Source organism: Macrobrachium nipponense, chromosome 20, assembly GCF_015104395.2.
Source record: "Macrobrachium nipponense isolate FS-2020 chromosome 20, ASM1510439v2, whole genome shotgun sequence".
Classification (NCBI taxonomy): domain Eukaryota; kingdom Metazoa; phylum Arthropoda; class Malacostraca; order Decapoda; family Palaemonidae; genus Macrobrachium; species Macrobrachium nipponense.
The window spans coordinates 37,732,995-37,745,494 of NC_061089.1; the positions used below are offsets into that span (position 1 = coordinate 37,732,995).

At 36.7% G+C, this 12,500-nt stretch overlaps 1 protein-coding gene across 5 annotated transcripts in view; it reads right to left on the reverse strand.

The window, feature by feature from the left end:
• Positions 1 to 12,500, reverse strand: part of LOC135224874 (MICAL-like protein 1) — a 226,454-nt gene that overhangs the window by 124,941 nt on the left and 89,013 nt on the right. For 3 of the 5 annotated variants that reach the window (XM_064264219.1, XM_064264215.1, XM_064264246.1), the window contains exon 2: positions 5,095 to 5,253. The exons of the other annotated variants lie outside the window; for them this stretch is intronic. The gene's annotated coding sequence lies outside the window, so the exon portion shown is untranslated. The remainder of the gene's footprint in view (positions 1 to 5,094; positions 5,254 to 12,500) is intronic. 5 annotated transcript variants of the gene reach the window in all.

The following is a 12,500-nucleotide window of genomic DNA, read 5'->3' on the forward strand; positions in this document are numbered from 1 at the left end:
ACAAGTCTGGCTGCTGAAAGGGAAGCTGCGACGCTATACAAAAAAGTCTAGACAGCAGCAGCTGTCCACTTGTTCAGGCTGGGTGACAAATGACAGAGCACATCCAAGCAAACTTACATATTTAAACAATGAAATGCTTTGTTCCCAAGGAGCAAAATTATTCGTGTATTCAGAGTATACTGCACAGTAAATAAAAAGTATATGACAAATATCAATTAATAGTATACTGCATATAGTAAATACCGTTTATGGCTCAGTCGAGAGAGATTTTTCTTAACAGAATGGCTGTTGGTCTTGGAAGGCCTTACATCCATCTCTAACCCGGGTTTGATAAAAACCATAATTCACAGAATGTAAAAATCACTCCAAAGCTTGAGAGCAAAAAAGAATTCCTAATTCCCCAGTAAATGCGACAGGTGGTGCCCAACGGGTATTACGTTCATGTTGGGCATAAGAAGTGGTGGCTAAAAAGGTATCTATTCGTAGAGCATCACAAGTAATCCATTTAGCTTTTCAACTAAATGAAACATATATACAATGCCCGTAAATAACTAACAAGAATGCTCACTTAGATTATTGATGACAATAAAAGATAACAAAACAAATATGCCATTTTCTATGTCATCTATTCGCTTGTTATTTATAGTCTTCAACACCTTGCAGGACAAAAGTCAACAGGAGCATTTACTAAAGCCGGCAATAAAATACTTTTAACAATCCGTTAACAAGAAAACTCAGACCCCTCAAAATGAAAGTAGGGAAACCGGTAAAAGATTATGATATCAAGATCGTAAATCCAAGGAATAAATGCCCAGTTGCGGAGTCGTCACCGTTAGCGCACCTCACGCGGTGTACTGTAGACATTATTAAAGGTTCTCTGCGGCGACCATTCGGCCTCTAGCAACAACCTTTTCCATTCCTTTTACTTCACGTACTAAGTTCCTCCAGCCTACTTTCCACCCTCTCCTAACAATTGTTTTAGTGCAATTGCCAGGTTTTCTTCCTTTAACGCCTTTCAAACCTTCTTGATTCTCAATATCCCTTTCAGCACAGCATGACCTCACACGTCTCAGCGCTTGGGCTCTGCCTTAAATGTTATGTTCCAATAGTACAATCCAATCCGAAGAATAAATGACAGAAATATAAACCTTCCTCAAGAATCATTGCTAACACCGAAGAGTATCTACATATCGGAAATTATGTAACCAATCGCTGAAACCGTACTAAAACTACAAAGCAAAACCTTTCATTAAACTTATTCCTTTATCAACCAATTTTGTGTAGCAAAACTGGAGGTATTTTGGGAAATATGAACGAACATTCTTCCAGCGTCTCAAAATACTGACAGATGTGCAGGCTTCCCAATTTACTAACAGCCAATTAAGTCTGGAAAAATACTAATGAACGTTTTCCATTTTCATCTCTTTATTTCTTACTGTGAAGCATGACATGCCATCTTAACATCCAGTATGACATACTAACGACCCGAACATGCCAGTTATGCTTTCTTAATTACAAAACTTAATTACTTTTTGCAACATTTGAGAAAAATTCAGTGAAGGGATAATTTAATTCGATGCTCTAAATAACTACCATTAACTGATACATTGTGGAAGAGTGAATTCACATCGGGTACGAAAATTGTGATATATATATATATATATATATATATATATATATTTATATATATATATATATATATGTGTGTGTGTATGTATGTATATAATATATATATATATATATATATATATATATATATATATATATATATATATATACTATATATACATATATTGAATGTTTCTCATTTTCATCACATAAAAAAGCAAATCAGATGGGGAAAATCTTTAGCTATTGTTTTTTTTAAGTTGTGGCTGCAATAAAAAAAAAAATCAATTTAACCTCCATTTGCCTTCAACACGTCTAAGACCCAAATGAATTAAAAGCCATTAAGAAAGTGATCTCATTTGCTTTATTTTCACAGCCAGGATTACTATATTTCTTCCAAACAGAGCGGCTTATCCTTCAATTGTGAACCTATGTAATTGTACACACATTATCTTATTTATAATAAATACATAAAAACTACAAAGTTCCTTTCACCCTCTTTACCCACGGACAAAATCCTATTATTCTCCTTCCCCCAAAGACTCTGCCATCTCCCCCCGTCCCCCGCCCCCGGGTCCTGCTCTGCATAAAGGTTTGAGTGACATCCATCAATCAACTTTGGCGAGGACACCCATTCACAGCCTGGGCACGAAGAACTCGAACCAGACAGCGCCAATATGACGACAACCTTGCCCCTATCCGTACACACAAACACAAACCATTCCCCGAGCCCTCTCCGAGCATCCCTAACCAGCTTGACATAAACAGGCCCCCCATCCAAACCATCCTGAGAATCCTGTCCTACGCCACATAAAAATTGCCCTTTTCTTCCCAACCGCATTCATAACCATAAGGCTCTCAGTGTCTCTCAGAAGAGAGAAACGAGGGGCTATTCGCTCGAGAACAAATAAGAGACGAAGGCCACACCAGCCAATTTTGTTATCTGAAATGATACTGGAACACTTGCTTTACGTCTACGATTATTTCAAGGAAATAATGTGACTAACCAATAGACAGAGTGATTGACGTTAACATGACGAAAGTCAGGAGAAACTTACACCTACTGACTGCCTTAGACGCTAAATGCGACACGAATTTAAGGTTTAATAAAAACTGCTTGTGCCACCTATTTTTTTTCCAGAAATAGCAAACTAGTAGGAGGAAAATGATTCCGATAAAAACAACGAAATATTAGTAAGTCTCAGCCCTCTTAGGCTAAAAATTCTCAAAAGGTTCATTACATATCTCAATTTAACCAGGTTGTTAAAAGGAAACCCAATGATAGGAAGATACGTCATCGTACAGGACTTACAATCTATACAATGGTGTTTTTAAAGGACCTGAATGAATATAGTGCATAAAGATATAAACAATTTAAATTACCACACAAAAAATAACAATAATGTTATTCACTGAAGGAATACGAAATGTCAATCTTAAAGAAAGCATTTAAACAACAGCAACAAGATGTACTGTAACCATAATAGTTAATGTCAAATGACACCCAAGATCGTGTTTTGTACAAGTACGCAGAGACAAGTTTTTGTAACAAAATACTAACTGACAAACCTTTACATTTTTACCCAAAGTGAATTTCAACCTAGATTCATCTTATACTCAACCACTGTCAACTAGGGGAAAGAAATTGGTCACTATAACTAAAGTCAAACCATTATCCCACCAATAATCTTGTCGAAAAAAGTTTGGCGGACACATTAAACCGTAAACAGCTTTCCTGGGGAAAATAATAATAATAATAATAATAATAATAATAATAATAATAATAATAATAATAATAATAATAATAATAATAATTAGAACTGAATAAAACATGCCCAGTACATTATTTAGATATCACATCAAACGGTCCATGGGAATTTCTAAACATGCATAAACATATCACTGTACACAACATCTTTTTAAGAAAAAATTATGAGAAAATAAAATACAAGAAATAACCCGAATTTGACTTCTTTGAAAATCGGAAGATAACAAAAACTCTAATAAAACTTCAAGGCGTCTTGAACAACCTTCCTTATATACAATAGTTTACCCTAAATACATATTCATTGAAAACTTTAGTGTACACAGCGTAGACTTGACAGTCTATCCTCCGAGTTCTATCTATGTCGATAGTATATAAACAAAGTAAAAACGCGGTACGATTGCACGGAAAACATAAATGCATGCTGTTCATCTAGCAGAGAGGAAAAATATTCAATATCATTAATGGATTAAACATTCAGCAAACCGAAATCTACTACCTTTTGTATAGGCATTGGGTCAGTCAAAACATTTAAACGCATTCTGTAGCTAAGTGATAAGATACATAGATTAAAAATCCTTAAATATTCAGGATTATTATGGGCTACACTAATTGAAATGTGAACTTGCCTGATAACACTGGGACAAAAACATTACCATCAGCGTTATTTTTTTTCCAATAATATTAATATAACCGGCATTTTTGCACAAACCAACGGATAAATTTATTATGGCCTCAGCAATAGACCTCCCTGGCGAAAGTAGAAAAAAAATTATATATATATATATATATATATATATATATATATATATATATATATATATATATATATATATATATATATCAATTCAAGCTACAAATGTCCTTTAATATCTAAATTCACTTTACCTCCCAAATGATATATTTTTCATATATGTACCGAAGGGGAATTTTTAGTTGATAATAATTTCGTCCCCCCATGGGATCGAACCACCGTCCAAGTGGACGGAGGGGACGAAATCAGGACAGTCAGTGACGCTATCCAACGCTCGAATTGGCTAACATGGTAGACGGGGTTCCATATCGATTCTAATTACGAAAACACCGAGGTCGAGGGTGATTTGTAAGGTCAGAATCGATATGAACTTTTGATTATAATAGCGTCTCTGTTGGCCGATTGGATAGCGTCACTGACTGTCCTGATTTCGTCCCCGTCCACTTGGACGGTGGTTCGATCCATGGGGGGACGAAATTATTATCACTAAAAAATTCCCCTTCGGTACATATATGAAAATATATCATTTGGGAGGTAAAGTGAATTTAGATATTAAAGGACATTTGTAGCTTGAATTGATATATAAATGGATCACGGTTCGATGTGATAATTATTCATATATATATATATATATATATATATATATATATATATATATATATATATATATATATATTTAAATAAATTACACTAGGCCTCCACAGCCTTGTTTATTTCTTTTCTCACCGGTTATTCTTCCGCCAATAGGCCTAATACCCACACGGGTCCACCGCATAAAAGGGGGAACTTCACCTAAATTCAGAATGGCAAAAGGCCTGGTCCCAGTCTTGACAATGCTTTGAAACGGAAGGCGTGCGTGCGCGGCCATAAATACATACGCACCCACAAAAGGCCAGCTCTGCTCTGTGGCCAGAAGCTTTTTGCCGATAATCTCGGTACATTAACAGAGTTCATAAACTTGCCTTACCTTTTAATCAGGGGTACTGTCAAATTGGGCCTATGTGAAGAAAAACTTTCTCTTTGATTTCTTATCCGGTTACTGAAAATATGGCCTCTTTCTACAAAACGAAGGAAATGTTCCCTCCTTTTCTTTTTCTCTATATCTCTCTCCGGGTCCGTCACGTACCTGTAAAAAAAATAAAAGATTACAAAAAATATTCGATGGCGGAGTTTTTCTTCTAAAAACGTTCGTCGTTTTTCACCAAAAGAGAAAGTATTCTAATAAAGAGAAACCTTTGCTATGATACATGACACGTTTCTTTTATTTTCATTTCCTGGAGTAAAATGGAAAAAAATTAATGTGAAAATGTCTTTGTCATGCAGCAATTTAAAGGCAGATTTTGGATTGCCTCAGTCTTTATCATTTTGATGATTCTGCAGAAAAATAAAAAGCGTGCAAATATTCATAAGACCCTCATTAAACAATCTCCAGAATCATCCAAAAGTCCACAAACTGAAATGAGTGAGAGTAACATTAATATGAATAACCTACCTTTACTTTCTTGCTTAGGTCGACGGGTACCTCAGTCTGCAACCTAAACGCTCCCCCCCCCCAACCCCCCCACACACACACAATTTTCACTCCTTGTCAAATCCTTTAGAACCAATGGCGTTCACTTCCTGTACTTTCCGTCCAACACAAAAATAGCGAAAGAAAATCGTAGGCCTAATTGGGCTGCCTTCCGACCAGAATAACGATTTTCTACTAAGGCTATCGCTTCCTCCTCAGAAAGGCTTTTATCCCTCCACCTCTAATTTACTTACACAATATGCTACATATATATCTGTCTATCTATCTGAAAATATATATATAAATATTATATATATAGATATATATATCTATACACACACACACACACACACACTCACTCACACACACACACACACACACACATATAGATATATATATATATATATATATATATATATAGATATATATATAGATATTACACACACACACACACAATGTCCGCACAATACCACATGTTCTTGAAAGAAAATCTTTACGTTGTAACTGACCAATAACTTGACGTGAATCACTAACCCTTTTAAGCCATATAAAATTGATGAAGTGATATTCTCTCTCTCTCTCTCTCTTCTTCCTCTCTCTCTCTCTCTCTCTATCTCTCTCTCTCCTCGTCTCTCCTCTCCTCTCTTCCTTCTCTCTTCTCTCTCTCGCTCTCTCGTCACAAAGGAAAATTAATAAAGATCTAGGATAATGGATAATAACTAACAACACTGATATATGTTCTTTGTCCTCGTTCTCAGCTTGTACCTAGCTTGCATGAAATAAGTAACATAATTATGAAAAGCAGTTCAAACACGACCGTACTTTCCGGATCTCTTCTTAATTCATGATGGTCTTAAAAAGTTAACTTATCCAATTTACATGATGACAGAATGAAATAATTGATCACCTGTATCAGGATATATATATATATATATATATATATATATATATATATATATATATATATATTTGTGTGTGTGTGTGTGTGTGTGTGTGTGTGTGTGTTTATGATACAAAATATGTTATGTAAGTGGGTATTTATAATCTAAATTCACACATCTACCTTCTCCTAACATCAGTTAACCATATACCAAATACCTTAAATTTTATGTAATGCAAGAAGGCACTCAGTAAACGGAAAATAACATATATATCTCTCATTTGGCGACCATAAAATGGGAAACATGAATTCCATGAATCCTTTAAGGTGGACACTAAAGAAAGTATTCCTGGCCGATGTTAAAAAGTCGGAAATTATAGATCCTTCTAAAGCCAGTTGGTTTCGATTAATTAAGTTGGCTTATTCACAGGCACCTTGCTTTAGACACTAAGGGGCCGTATGGGCGGGAAGGTGGAAAAGAAAGCAGGAGGGCTGGTGCGAACCTTCGGACTCGGCCATCCAACAGAGACGTCAACAGTTCAATGAGAAGTGCTGTTTTCAACCAGGCAGGGGACGCCTTCTGTCTAATCGCATGAGACCCGAGGGTCGTCCGTCCCTAACCGGTAGGTGGGGGCTGGGGGTGGGGGTGGGGGTTTGGGGGGGGGGGGGGGGTGGGGAGCCAGGAGGAGCACGTCTGGCCGTAACTTAAGACCAAACAATAGGAAACCTACAGCACTCACAATAAGCCCCCAGGAAGGGTCTCACTAGAAGCAGAAAGCTCACTCCCTTCCCCCCCAAAAGGCGTGAGAAGGGACGCAGTACATTTGAGCTTGAAAGCACTACCGATAAGATCCGCCTTCGTTAAGGGACTTGCTATGTAACGGACTCAGTTTGAACTTCAGCACTACTGTAAGCCCACTTCGATCTTATAATGGATGTGACTACTTTAACAAACAATAACATCTGTACAGACGCGTCCAAAGTACAGAAAAAACAAATATGTACTCCTTTGAAAAAAAGAATCGCGATTTACAGTGTCTGGAAGCTTCTCGGTAACGACGTTTTCGTCACGAGTACAGAATCGTCACAATCAAGCCTCATCAATTTTTTCTTCTCTACATAATGTCTGCAAAGTTTACATTCATAGTTCGTACACACGACTGTATAAAGCAAGGAAGAGAGCTTATATTCATATAAGATATCACAACATTAATATGCACCATGACCAGCAAGAAATTAGTCTACTGTAACTCCTACCATATGTTTCCTTTATAATGGTTACACAAAAATGCCAAGGTAGACAAATTATGATCACATGTTCCCAGGATCCCTATGACCATTGTAATGTTTCCTCCTCCTCCTCCTTTTATTATTATCATCATTATTACTATTATTATTATCATCTAGAATTCACGACTGAAAAAGTGGGGATCGTAATTTGCTTCTCAACAAAAAGATCGTCCGAAATACCCCATTATGCATCTCTAAGCGAAATATTCCCTTTCACAGTGTCTCATTCGTTTCACCTATAAGGCTTTTGATTAACGAAAATCACTGGAAAAAAGAAACCGTTAAAGCATCAAAGCTTAGAGGCTGGCCTCGTTGCTGTGAACCGAGAGAGCCAGCCAGCACAGCCAATCCAACAAACCGAAGTTCACAGGCGACTCAGTCGAGCCCTAATCGAGACGCACAGTAACAAGAGATCACATCTTGTATTTCATCCGATCTAACCACGCCCTTCTCTCGTTACACTTCGACACAATAACAAGACTACTCAATTATCAGAAGGATACGGTATACGTCTGCCACGATGTGATACTACGTCTTGAAAACAATTCGATAACTCATCAGTCAGCGTTGCGAATTTGATCGCTGCGTTCATCATTGTTATCGCAGCTTAAGATGGACATAATTGAAGAAATATTAAATTAAATAAATATGACGTTCATAAAACCATAAGCGTTATCTGCGTTGTAATAGCCTTCGTGATGTCATATCCTCTAATCATGTAATGGGACAGGAAGACGATGGAGCAATATCCTCTCTTTCACTGCTGGGGAAAATGGTCTCCCCCCCCCCCCCCCTCCCTAAACGCGAATGCGCAGTCAGTGGTCGTTTTCCTTTGTCTCATTACGATTACTTTATCATTTGGCGACACGAGACCTAGGACCTAATATAATTCTTTATTATTTATTATATCCAGAACGTACACCTATTTGTGATGAGCAAATGTTGAAGATCATACACTTTTTAAACCAACTTCGAAGGAATATTTGGTGCAAGATTAATTAATATAGTACTCCATTAATCCAGTTTTGGTGTTATATTTAGCAGCGTCTGCACGGGATCTTACACGTAAGAACAGAATATCGTGTGTCAATAAATAGAAGCCTCGTGTGAAAAAGAAGAAAAATTTATTGATACAACGACAGTACTGTGTTATATGGGACTGATGTTGAAAAAAAAACTCAGCTTCTTACACTAACATTGAGAGAAAATATGCGTGTACTAGGTGTGTGGATATCAGTCAAGTGTTCCGCATATATATATATATATATATATATATATATATATATATATATATATATATATATATATATATATATATATATATATATAAATAAAATGCAAAAAAATATACCAACGAGAAGATTCATTCATAAAAATCTGGCCAACTTTGAAGCCACTGTTGAGATGTTCCCTATACTGCACCTTTTGACAAATGATGATAAGACATTATTTATATTCAGCGGCCATTGCTGCAAGTCATATTGGGAGGTCATCGCCACATCAAAAAAGATGACAAGAATTACCTGACAGCCAATCTGTCGCTATCTACACCCATTCATCTGACAGCATCAGTGACAGTAGTAACAGCAGAAAGTATGAAGCCATCACCAAGTAAAACATAAAAATATGAGATAAAAATCTGCCTTTATGTACACCTACTCCCCCAATTACTCACGAATCCCACTTAACTGAAATAGGTGTACTTAGATGGCCACAGCACCGGAAGCTACCAGGCCGGGACTTGGGGCTAGTCATCATCCAAATGAGACGAGTTCCAGGAACCGAATCGTAGAGAGATGGCAGGACATTCATGTCACCTGTGATTCTTTGTCAGGGCTTATACGAATTACTCACTTATATTTTCATTTCCAAGTATATGGCGCCATTGCATCGGTAACATTACTGGACCAAAAAGTTCTATATATTAAATTCTGTTTATTTTCTCAGCATTGACAGCCTTTTGTGTCGGGTCGTAGTATACTGGCAACATGAAGCACCCTAAAAATCTGCAAGCAAATTCTTCATTCTAATTCTGAGGCGTCGATGGCCTTCAACGAGTTACACAACTGAAAAGGTTCTAATAATTTGTTTAATGCAGATAGATACAGAAAACCTCAAACCCTGAGCCATATTATAGGTCTGATCACAATCATGAAAATAACCAGACACTAACCAAGACAAACAGGAGCAGAAACTGTGGTAAAGGAATTCCAGAAAATCAAAATATGTCTCATGAAAGCAACACTGTACTCCAATGAAGCTTCTGGCTATAGAAGCTATTTCCAATGTTCTAATACATCCACCGTGCAAGTGTTCCTCAAACGTTGTCTGTACAAGAGAACACTGGTTTGGTTTTCGCAGAGGAGAATAAAGAAACCACTTGATCCCTCCAAGACTGACTGACCGCCTCTGAACGCCCTCAGCGGGACACCTACGCCACCCAAGAAGAACCGGCAATAAGGAAAGTTGCCTTCACTCACACACGCCAGACGGGGTTGCTGGCTTTTGAAAATAACCGAGATAGAAAAGATGTGAAATTCATTATCACCAACTACAAGTGACTAAAATTTTCTAAAGGTAATCTACCCAGGCAACTTTCATGCCGTTCAATATAATCGTATCCACTTAAGAACACTGCAATACTAATGATAAAATACCGTTATAATTCTTTTCAACGTCGCTGAAGAAAGAAGTTTCAAATTCGCTGTCGCATGGCTATCAACAGCACCAAATTCCCGACACTGTAATCATACCTATGGAAATAACAAACACCCAACGCCCCCCCCCCCCCCCCCCCCCCCACCCCCCCCCCCCCCCCCCCCCCCCCGGCCAAAAAAAAAAAAAAAAAAAACACACACACACACAAAAGCACAAAACATAAAAAAAAAATAATAAAATAAATAAAACAAAAATAAATAAATAAATAAATAAGAGGCATGGAGGGTAATAAATAAATCAATAAATAAATAAAAGGCCTAAAGGATATCAGAATTGCCTCTGACACAGTCAATAAACAATTCGCCGCTCATAAAACTTATGCTACAATTTTCATCGTCCAAATAAAAAAAATTCACAAATGTCCTAGGGCACACTATATATTCAAAGATAAAATATATAAGTAAGAGACTTCTATCAGTAGATGGAAGATCCTTTCACGGTTATTTTTGGAAAATTATTTTGTGAAAGAATTTGGTAACATCACTTGCCATGGCCAGATCCTTGAAAAAAAAGGCTGATGTCCTATATATGCATTGTGATTCAAAGGCAACAAGACAATAATATAGAAACAAACGGGGCATTTACTGATTTATGCTGGCTGTCCAATTTAATTACAAGACAGTCCATTCACTAAACCAAAAATCCACGACCAATTTAATTACAAGACATAGTCCATTCACTAAAACAAAAATCCACTCAATACATACCAAGACTCAGATAACTAAAAGTAAACTTTATCAACAAAAGACAAAATCGCCCAACGCTTGTCAAGCATTTCTAAATACGAGGCGAAATTAACAATATCACTAAGTTTCTCTGTAATATAACAGATTGGTTCTGACCCGCTGGCAAAACACGGTCTTCCAAGGGAGGGCACCGTTGACAAAAAGAAGTTATGACTTCCTTGTGACTTTATCCTGAGTAAAAGCCTACCATTACCCATTACCCATTTCAACCTTAAAAACTACTTTCTTCTAATTCAACGTATATCATGACCACATCTTTTCTTTGGAACTACATCAGCCTGTGAGCAGGATAATGATGTTCCTTACAAGCATTTCCAGTATGTGGCTAGACTATAGTAGCTATCATTATACAGAGAGAGAGAGAGAGAGAGAGAGAGAGAGAGAGAGAGAGAGAGAGAGAGAGAGAGAGAGAGAGAGTACAACACAAAAAATAAACTTTTACATTTTCAATTTCTCTTCTGATTGTTATCATCAAGAATATAAAAAGTTAACCAAAGCAAAAGCTAGATTTTTAGTATATTTAACCAAAGTCTTGCACAATTTTTTTTAATTAAAAAAGAACGATATTTGGATAGAAAACCATTTGACATCAGAGAATATCAAGTATACTGATTAAAAGAATTAGCCGAGCTAAGATATCGAACATTAGATATCAACTAACCCCCAACTGAATGCAAATTTCAATTTGAAATTTGTTATTTGAAATTCAAGTCACTTGAATCAAAACAAGTAAACGAAATTAAAACTGAAATCAACAATGATCAATAATTATTGTGACACCTGACGATACAGGTGTCACAATAATTTTTTCCAAGATTCTCTCCCTTTCAAATACTAACTTCATCCCCGACGCATTCCTGCCTTGGTTTCAGGTAGGCTGACCGCAACTTGCAGACGGTCGTCTAAATGCACTGTTCACTCAACGAAAGGCAATAATTCGCCTGCTCGGTACCAGTGCTTTTATTCGACATTGAAAATGTTAGCATTGTATTAAGTAGTTTGATGATGGAAGTCTGTCATTTAAAAACTTAGTTTTCTACTGAGAAATTGGTGGCAAAAACGGTCCCCTAATGACAACGAAACACAGTGTTGAGGAGAGGTAGCCTGTTCATGAAGAATGAAAGAGGAAGAAATAGTATAATTGCAGCTGTTGATATATTTTCCACCAACAATTTTCTATACTGAGTTGATATATACTTATATACATAGATACATACATACATACATAT